Source organism: Cherax quadricarinatus, chromosome 61, assembly GCF_038502225.1.
Source record: "Cherax quadricarinatus isolate ZL_2023a chromosome 61, ASM3850222v1, whole genome shotgun sequence".
NCBI classification, from domain to species: Eukaryota; Metazoa; Arthropoda; class Malacostraca; order Decapoda; family Parastacidae; genus Cherax; species Cherax quadricarinatus.
In genome coordinates this window covers 2,432,389-2,442,691 of record NC_091352.1, presented here as the reverse complement: position 1 = coordinate 2,442,691, position 10,303 = coordinate 2,432,389, and positions in this window count along the sequence as shown.

The following is a 10,303-nucleotide window of genomic DNA, read 5'->3' as shown; positions in this document are numbered from 1 at the left end:
ACGTTACACAGTGGGAACACAACGTTACACAGTGGAAACACAACGTTACACAGTGGAAACACAACGTTACACAGTGGAAACACAACGTTACACAGTGGGAACACAACCTTACACAGTGGGAACATAACGTTACACAGCGGGAACATAACGTTACACAGTGGGAACACAACGTTACACAGTGGGAACACAACGTTACACAGTGGAAACACAACCTTACACAGTGGGAACATAACGTTACACAGTGGGAACATAACGTTACACAGTGGGAACATAACGTTACACAGTGGGAACACAACGTTACACAGTGGGAACATAACGTTACACAGTGGGAACACAACCTTACACAGTGGGAACATAACGTTACACAGTGGGAACACAACCTTACACAGTGGGAACATAACGTTACACAGTGGGAACATAACGTTACACAGTGGAAACACAACGTTACACAGTGGGAACACAACGTTACACAGTGGAAACACAACGTTACACAGTGGGAACACAACGTTACACAGTGGAAACACAACGTTACACAGTGGAAACACAACGTTACACAGTGGAAACACAACGTTACACAGTGGGAACATAACGTTACACAGTGGGAACACAACGTTACACAGTGGGAACATAACGTTACACAGTGGGAACACAACGTTACACAGTGGGAACATAACGTTACACAGTGGGAACACAACGTTACACAGTGGAAACACAACGTTACACAGTGGGAACATAACGTTACACAGTGGGAACACAACATTACACAGTGGGACCACAACGTTACACAGTGGGAACACAACGTTACACAATGGGAACACAACGTTACACAGTGGAAACACAACGTTACACAGTGGGAACATAACGTTACACAGTGGGAACACAACGTTACACAGTGGGAACATTGTTACACAGTGGGAACAACGTTACACAGTGGGAATAACGTTACACAGTGGGAACATAACGTTACACAGTGGGAACACAACGTTACACAGTGGGAACATCGTTACACAGTGGGAACAACGTAACACAGTGGGAACACAGCGTTACACAGTGGGAACAACGTTTCACAGTGGGAATAACGTTACACAGTGGGACCACGACGTTACACAGTGGGAACAATGTTACACAGTGGGAACAACGTTACACAGTGGAACAACGTTACACAGTGGGAACACAACGTTACACAGTGGGAACACCGTTACACAGTGGGAACAACGTTACACAGTGGGAACAACCTTACATAGTGGGAACACAACGTTACACAGTGGGAACAACGTTACACAGTGGGAACACAACGTTACACAGTGGGAACACCGTTACACAGTGGGAACAACGTTACACAGTGGGAACAACGTTACACAGTGGAAACACAACGTTACACAGTGGGAACACAACGTTACACAGTGGAAACACAACGTTACACAGTGGGAACATAACGTTACACAGTGGGAACACAACGTAACACAGTGGGAACATAACGTTACACAGTGGGAACACAACGTTACACAGTGGGAACACAACGTTACACAGTGGGAACAACGTTACACAGTGGGAACAACGTTACACAGTGGGAACAACGTTACACAGTGGGAACAACGTTACACAGTGGGAACAACGTTACACAGTGGGAACAACGTTACACAGTGGGAACAACGTTACACAGTGGGAACAACGTTACACAGTGGGAACAACGTTACACAGTGGGAACAACGTTACACAGTGGGAACAACGTTACACAGTGGAACAACGTTACACAGTGGGAACACAACGTTACACAGTGGGAACAACGTTACACAGTGGGAACAACGTTACACAGTGGGAACACAACATTACACAGTGGGAACAACGTTACACAGTGGGAACAACGTTACACAGTGGGAACAACGTTACAGAGTGGGAAAAACGTTACACAGTGGGAACACAACGTTACACAGTGGGAACACCGTTACACAGTGGGAACAACGTTACACAGTGGGAACAACGTTACACAGTGGGAACACAACGCTACACAGTGGGAACAACGTTAAACAGTGGGAACACAAAGTTACACAGTGGGAACACAACGTTACACAGTGGGAACAACGTTACACAGTGGGAGCAACGTTACACAGTGGGAACAACGTTACACAGTGGGAACAACGTTACACAGTGGGAACAACGTTACACAGTGGGAACACAACGTTACACAGTGGGAACAACGTTACACAGTGGGAACAACGTTACACAGTGGGAACAACGTTACACAGTGGGAACAACGTTACACAGTGGGAACAACGTTACACAGTGGGAACAACGTTACACAGTGGGAACAACGTTACACAGTGGGAACAACGTTACACAGTGGGAACAACGTTACACAGTGGGAACAACGTTACACAGTGGGAACAACGTTACACAGTGGGAACAACGTTACAGAATGGGAACAACGTTACACAGTGGGAACAACGTTACACAGTGGGAACAACGTTACACAGTGGGAACAACGTTACACAGTGGGAACAACGTTACACAGTGGGAACAACGTTACACAGTGGGAACAACGTTACACAGTGGGAACAACGTTACACAGTGGGAACAAAGTTGTTCTTCCCTGTCAGACCCATCACGCAGGATAATGCTAAGACAAGATGCTGAAATATGTCAGCCTGAGCTGGGAGACTTCAGTAGTGTCAGCCTGAGCTGGGAGACTTCAGTAGTGTCAGTCTGAGCTGGGAGACTTCAGTAGTGTCAGCCTGAGCTGGGAGACTTCATTAGTGCCAGCCTGAGCTGGGAGACTTCAGTAGTGTCAGTCTGAGCTGGGAGACTTCAGTAGTGTCAGCCTGAGCTAGGAGACTTCAGTAGTGTCAGTCTGAGCTGGGAGACTTCAGTAGTGTCAGCCTGAGCTGGGAGACTTCAGTAGTGTCAGTCTGAGCTGGGAGACTCTAGTAGTGTCAGCCTGAGCTGGGAGACTCTAGTAGTGTCAGTCTGAGCTGGGAGACTCCAGTAGTGTCAGTCTGAGCTGGGAGACTTCAGTAGTGTCAGCCTGAGCTGGGAGACTTCAGTAGTGTCAGCCTGAGCTGGGAGACTTCAGTAGTGTCAGTCTGAGCTATGAGACTTCAGTAGTGTCAGCCTGAGCTGGGAGACTTCAGTAGTGTCAGCCTGAGCTGGGAGACTTCAGTAGTGTCAGCCTGAGCTGGGAGACTTCAGTAGTGTCAGTCTGAGCTGGGAGACTTCAGTAGTGTCAGCCTGAGCTGGGAGACTTCAGTAGTGCCAGCCTGAGCTGGGAGACTTCAGTAGTGTCAGTCTGAGCTGGGAGACTTCAGTAGTGTCAGCCTGAGCTAGGAGACTTCAGTAGTGTCAGTCTGAGCTGGGAGACTTCAGTAGTGTCAGTCTGAGCTGGGAGACTTCAGTAGTGTCAGCCTGAGCTGGGAGACTTCAGTAGTGTCAGCCTGAGCTGGGAGACTTCAGTAGTGTCAGTCTGAGCTGGGAGACTCCAGTAGTGTCAGTCTGAGCTGGGAGACTTCAGTAGTGTCAGTCTGAGCTGGGAGACTTCAGTAGTGTGAGCCTGAGCCGGGCGACTTCAGTAGTGTCAGTCTGAGCTGGGAGACTTCAGTAGTGTCAGTCAGAGCTGAGAGACTTCAGTAGTGTCAGTCTGAGCTGGGAGACTTCAGTAGTGTCAGTCTGAGCTGGGAGACTTCAGTAGTGTCAGCCTGAGCTGGGAGACTTCAGTAGTGTGAGCCTGAGCTGAGAGACTTCAGTAGTGTCAGCCTGAGCTGGACGACTTCAGTAGTGTCAGCCTGAGCTGGGAGACTTCAGTAGTGTCAGCCTGAGCTGGGCGACTTCAGTAGTGTCAGCCTGAGCTGGGAGACTTCGGTAGTGTCAGCCTGAGCTGGGAGACTTCAGTAGTGTCAGCCTGAGCTGGGGGACTTCAGTAGTGTCAGCCTGAGCTGGGAGACTTCAGTAGTGTCAGTCTGAGCTATGAGACTTCAGTAGTGTCAGCCTGAGCTGGGAGACTTCAGTAGTGTCAGCCTGAGCTGGGAGACTTCAGTAGTGTCAGTCTGAGCTGGGAGACTTCAGTAGTGTCAGCCTGAGCTGGGAGACTTCAGTAGTGCCAGCCTGAGCTGGGAGACTTCAGTAGTGTCAGTCTGAGCTGGGAGACTTCAGTAGTGTCAGCCTGAGCTAGGAGACTTCAGTAGTGTCAGTCTGAGCTGGGAGACTTCAGTAGTGTCAGTCTGAGCTGGGAGACTTCAGTAGTGTCAGCCTGAGCTGGGAGACTTCAGTAGTGTCAGCCTGAGCTGGGAGACTTCAGTAGTGTCAGTCTGAGCTGGGAGACTCCAGTAGTGTCAGTCTGAGCTGGGAGACTTCAGTAGTGTCAGTCTGAGCTGGGAGACTTCAGTAGTGTGAGCCTGAGCCGGGCGACTTCAGTAGTGTCAGTCTGAGCTGGGAGACTTCAGTAGTGTCAGTCAGAGCTGAGAGACTTCAGTAGTGTCAGTCTGAGCTGGGAGACTTCAGTAGTGTCAGTCTGAGCTGGGAGACTTCAGTAGTGTCAGCCTGAGCTGGGAGACTTCAGTAGTGTGAGCCTGAGCTGAGAGACTTCAGTAGTGTCAGCCTGAGCTGGACGACTTCAGTAGTGTCAGCCTGAGCTGGGAGACTTCAGTAGTGTCAGCCTGAGCTGGGCGACTTCAGTAGTGTCAGCCTGAGCTGGGAGACTTCGGTAGTGTCAGCCTGAGCTGGGAGACTTCAGTAGTGTCAGCCTGAGCTGGGGGACTTCAGTAGTGTCAGCCTGAGCTGGGAGACTTCAGTAGTGTCAGCCTGAGCTGGGAGACTTCAGTAGTGTCAGTCTGAGCTAGGAGACTTTAGTAGTGTCAGTCTGAGCTGGGAGACTTCAGTAGTGTCAGTCTGAGCTGGGAGACTTCAATAGTGTCAGACTGAGCTGGGAGACTTCAGTAGTGTCAGCCTGAGCTGGGAGACTTCAGTAGTGTCAGCCTGAGCTGGGAAACTTCAGTAGTGTCAGTCTGAGCTGGGAGACTTCAGTAGTGTCAGTCTGAGCTGGGAGACTTCAGTAGTGTCAGTCTGAGCTGGGAGACTTCAGTAGTGTCAGCCTGAGCTGGGAGACTCTAGTAGTGTCAGTCTGAGCTGGGAGACTCCAGTAGTGTCAGTCTGAGCTGGGAGACTTCAGTAGTGTCAGTCTGAGCTGGGAGACTTCAGTAGTGTCAGTCTGAGCTGGGAGACTCTAGTAGTGTCAGTCTGAGCTGGGAGACTTCAGTAGTGTCAGTCTGAGCTGGGAGTCTCTAGTAGTGTCAGCCTGAGCTGGGAGACTTCAGTAGTGTCAGCCTGAGCTGGGAGACTTCAGTAGTGTCAGTCTGAGCTGGGAGACTTCAGTAGTGTCAGCCTGAGCTGGGAGACTTCAGTAGTGTCAGCCTGAGCTGGGAGACTTCAGTAGTGTCAGTCTGAGCTATGAGACTTCAGTAGTGTCAGCCTGAGCTGGGAGACTTCAGTAGTGTCAGCCTGAGCTGGGAGACTTCAGTAGTGTCAGCCTGAGCTGGGAGGCTTCAGTAGTGTCAGTCTGAGCTGGGAGACTTCAGTAGTGTCAGCCTGAGCTGGGAGACTTCAGTAGTGCCAGCCTGAGCTGGGAGACTTCAGTAGTGTCAGTCTGAGCTGGGAGACTTCAGTAGTGTCAGCCTGAGCTAGGAGACTTCAGTAGTGTCAGTCTGAGCTGGGAGACTTCAGTAGTGTCAGCCTGAGTGTCAGTCTGAGCTGGGAGACTTCAGTAGTGTCAGTCTGAGCTGGGAGACTCTAGTAGTGTCAGTCTGAGCTGGGAGACTCCAGTAGTGTCAGTCTGAGCTGGGAGACTTCAGTAGTGTCAGCCTGAGCTGGGAGACTTCAGTAGTGTCAGCCTGAGCTGGGAGACTTCAGTAGTGTCAGTCTGAGCTATGAGACTTCAGTAGTGTCAGCCTGAGCTGGGAGACTTCAGTAGTGTCAGCCTGAGCTGGGAGACTTCAGTAGTGTCAGCCTGAGCTGGGAGACTTCAGTAGTGTCAGTCTGAGCTGGGAGACTTCAGTAGTGTCAGCCTGAGCTGGGAGACTTCAGTAGTGCCAGCCTGAGCTGGGAGACTTCAGTAGTGTCAGTCTGAGCTGGGAGACTTCAGTAGTGTCAGCCTGAGCTAGGAGACTTCAGTAGTGTCAGTCTGAGCTGGGAGACTTCAGTAGTGTCAGTCTGAGCTGGGAGACTTCAGTAGTGTCAGCCTGAGCTGGGAGACTTCAGTAGTGTCAGCCTGAGCTGGGAGACTTCAGTAGTGTCAGTCTGAGCTGGGAGACTCCAGTAGTGTCAGTCTGAGCTGGGAGACTTCAGTAGTGTCAGTCTGAGCTGGGAGACTTCAGTAGTGTCAGTCTGAGCTGGGAGACTTCAGTAGTGTCAGTCTGAGCTGGGAGACTTCAGTAGTGTCAGCCTGAGCTGGGAGACTTCAGTAGTGTGAGCCTGAGCTGAGAGACTTCAGTAGTGTCAGCCTGAGCTGGACGACTTCAGTAGTGTCAGCCTGAGCTGGGAGACTTGTGATGTAGTCCAGCTGGGCTTGTGAGGTCTCTGGGGAGACCTAATTTAACCAATTATATGGTCACACCTTGCCTTGGCAAAACGTCTGTAGCCACGCCCACGTCTGAGGTCTTTTGTTCTTGACGCCTCAGACCTAGGCGTCAGGTCGTACACGTGGTTGTGGAGGGTGCTTGGACCACCATAAAAGCCCAAGGAAGAGCATGATCATGAGATTCGAGCGGAGCTACTGCTGGGGTGCAGAGCTCCTGAGCAGAAGATTCGGGCAGAGCTCTGGCCTGGGTGCAGAGCTCTGAGCAGAGACATTTCGAGAGGAGCTGCTGCTGGGGTGCAGGGCTCGGGAGAAGGCTGCTGAAGTCTCTGGAGGAGACTGTTGGAGGCATTGGGCAGAGTACTGGCTTGGCGCCGTACTCGTGCTGTGTAGGTCTTGGGACCTGTGGTTCAGTTCCTGTAGTGAACTATCCTCTGTGCTATATTGTAAGTTATATTCATTTTCGTCAAGTTGATTGTATTTCCCTGTCTCACTGCTTATGTGTACCACCCCATTTATCTAAACCCATGATGTACTCCTGTTCCCAAATATATTATTGTACAAGGACTTAATAATAAACTGTGTTTGAGTAGAATAGTAATATTCACTGTCCCCGTCATTTATTCTTATTTCCATTTATTTATGTTTAGTTAAAGTAGTGAGGGTGAGTGGTGGAGTGGTGGGTAGAGTATGAGAGGTGAAGGTGTAGTCACCAGTGACCTCACATTACCTACCTCCGCACTCATCCCTCCTACTGCCTCGCCTGTCCCCTACCTACTAACTCCCTCCTCTTACCCCCATATTCCCCCAATCATTACCCCCCTACATGACATGGTGTCTAAGCGGTGGTGGTTCTTATTATTTTTATAGTAGGAACCAGTCCCATGTGCCTTATTTTTGACTGCTCGGTTATACTTGTGATGCTACCATTTGCTACCATTTGATTTTGTGTTATTATAATGATATTATAATCCTAGTGACCTTAACTGTCCCTTTTTGACGGTGGGTCTGAATAATTGTTTGGGTGTAATATTATATTTGGTGGAGTTGGTTGTTGGTTTGAGATAAATGGTGGAGAATATCAGTATTTGGGTGAGACTTTTCGGGGAAGCAATTACTGGCCGAAATTGAATATTTACAGAGGAATGAGAAGTCACCCAGCCCACCTTGGAAGACTCACCCACAACTGTCACCCATTGAAGAGTTGCCTATAATTGCTGTCCACCTGATGTGCCCAGTCACCCAGCTGATATGCCAGTCACCCAGCTGATGTGCCCCAGTAGATGTATTGCTGCCTTGGTCTGTCATCCAGTGTAGTGGGTGTCTGTCTGCGTCACCCAGCCTCTGTGACCATCACCCACGGACCGCCAGTTACCCGCAGTTGCCAGGGATGGGTGACCGCACCTGCTGTTGATGACCTGAAGTGACCTCACCTCACCTCGAGCAACTGACCATAGCCTGCTACTGCTGATGTCGGCTGCTGTGATGCTGCTGAGATGCTGTAGCCGTGCTGCTATGCTGTGGCCGTGCTGAGATGCTGTAGCCGTGCTGCAATGCTGTGGCCGTGCTGTGTGCTGCTGTGATGTTGAGATGCTGCGGCCGTGCTGTGATGTTGAGACGCTGCTGCCGTGCTGTGATGCTGGGACCGTGCTGCGATGCTGTAGCCGTGCTGCGATGCTGTGGCCGTGCTGTGTGCTGCTGTGATACGGCCGTGCTATGTGCTGCTGTGATACGGCCGTGCTGTGATGATGGATATGCTGTGGCCGTGCTGTGATGCTGCGATGCTGCCTAGCTCAAGAGGAGATGGCGGTGATGCTGCAGTGGTGTGTGAGGGATTCTGGCTGGTGTGCCAGGACAGGAGAATCTACTATGAAGGAGTTGCCATCCTCGGAGATGTGGAAGGAAGTGAGCCGCGAAGATGGACTCCAGCTGCTGGGACCAGCCTGCTTTCAAGGGCGGTATGGAGGCGTATCCTGCCTTGCTGGTCGACCTGTACGACCGGTATGCGGGGATGCCCTGCCAGCCATGAGAGACAATTGAGAGTGTGAGATGTCCCCAGCCTACTTTGACTTGCCAGAAGTGTTAGTGTTACCTGTGTGAAATAAGGTGACCTTGAATACGGTCCAGTGATTATGGCCGCCTTGTTTTATGAGGCCAGTGAATCCTAGTAGTGGCATAGGATAATGGAGGGTCTTAGCTGCGATGCCTGCCCTGTCTCGATTTTCAGATGTTGTAGTGCGCATGTGAAGTGTGCCGAAAATGCGACCTTGGTGGTCGTGAAGTGGTCCAGTTGCAGTTACTTGAAAGAATGCAACCCGTTGGAGCAGTTTTCCACGCCATAGAAGCCTAGAGAGGTTTGGCCCAATAGTTAACGTGCGAGGGTGACTAGCATTGGCTAGTGCATTTCTAGTAGAAGTAGGGAAGGCACTGGAGCCCGATATTTAGGTTTAAGGAGAAATGACGGGTAAGGAGGCTTTGCACCAGAGAGCGACTATTATGCTGGCCAACTGCCAGGCGTACTGATTATGCTGCCTTGTGGTAGATGAGAAGGTTGAGGAAAATATATGTAGTTGAATAATTTTGTATTATGTATAATTTTATCTTTGTATTGTAATAGATTTAAGGGATTAGGATTAAAATAGTCTAATAACTAGGACAAATTGTCCTAGTTCTCAGATATTTTAAACTGGGGGAGAAAGGGGGATGTGATGTAGTCCAGCTGGGCTTGTGAGGTCTCTGGGGAGACCTAATTTAACCAATTATATGGTCACACCTTGCCTTGGCAAAACGTCTGTAGCCACGCCCACGTCTGAGGTCTTTTGTTCTTGACGCCTCAGACCTAGGCGTCAGGTCGTACACGTGGTTGTGGAGGGTGCTTGGACCACCATAAAAGCCCAAGGAAGAGCATGATCATGAGATTCGAGCGGAGCTACTGCTGGGGTGCAGAGCTCCTGAGCAGAAGATTCGGGCAGAGCTCTGGCCTGGGTGCAGAGCTCTGAGCAGAGACATTTCGAGAGGAGCTGCTGCTGGGGTGCAGGGCTCGGGAGAAGGCTGCTGAAGTCTCTGGAGGAGACTGTTGGAGGCATTGGGCAGAGTACTGGCTTGGCGCCGTACTCGTGCTGTGTAGGTCTTGGGACCTGTGGTTCAGTTCCTGTAGTGAACTATCCTCTGTGCTATATTGTAAGTTATATTCATTTTCGTCAAGTTGATTGTATTTCCCTGTCTCACTGCTTATGTGTACCACCCCATTTATCTAAACCCATGATGTACTCCTGTTCCCAAATATATTATTGTACAAGGACTTAATAATAAACTGTGTTTGAGTAGAATAGTAATATTCACTGTCCCTGTCCTTTTTTCTTATATTTTATTATGTTTATATATGAGTGTAGAATGGACGAGGCATATGTTAGTGAGTAGTGTAGAGTTAATGAGATTGTCGTGGTGGTCACCACTGACCTGTCATTACCTACCTACCTCTGCATACCTCACTCCTACCACCTCGCCTGTCCCCTACCTACTGACTCCCTCCGCTTACCCCCCAGTATTCCCCTAATCATCCCCCCCCCCTTTTACCCCCATATTTCCCCAATCATTACCCCCCCCTACATGACAGACTTCAGTAGTGTCAGCCTGAGCTGGGCGACTTCAGTAGTGTCAGCCTGAGCTGGGAGACTTCAGTAGTGCCAGCCTGAGCTGGGAGACTTCAGTAGTGTCAGTCTGAGCTGGGAGACTTCAGTAGTG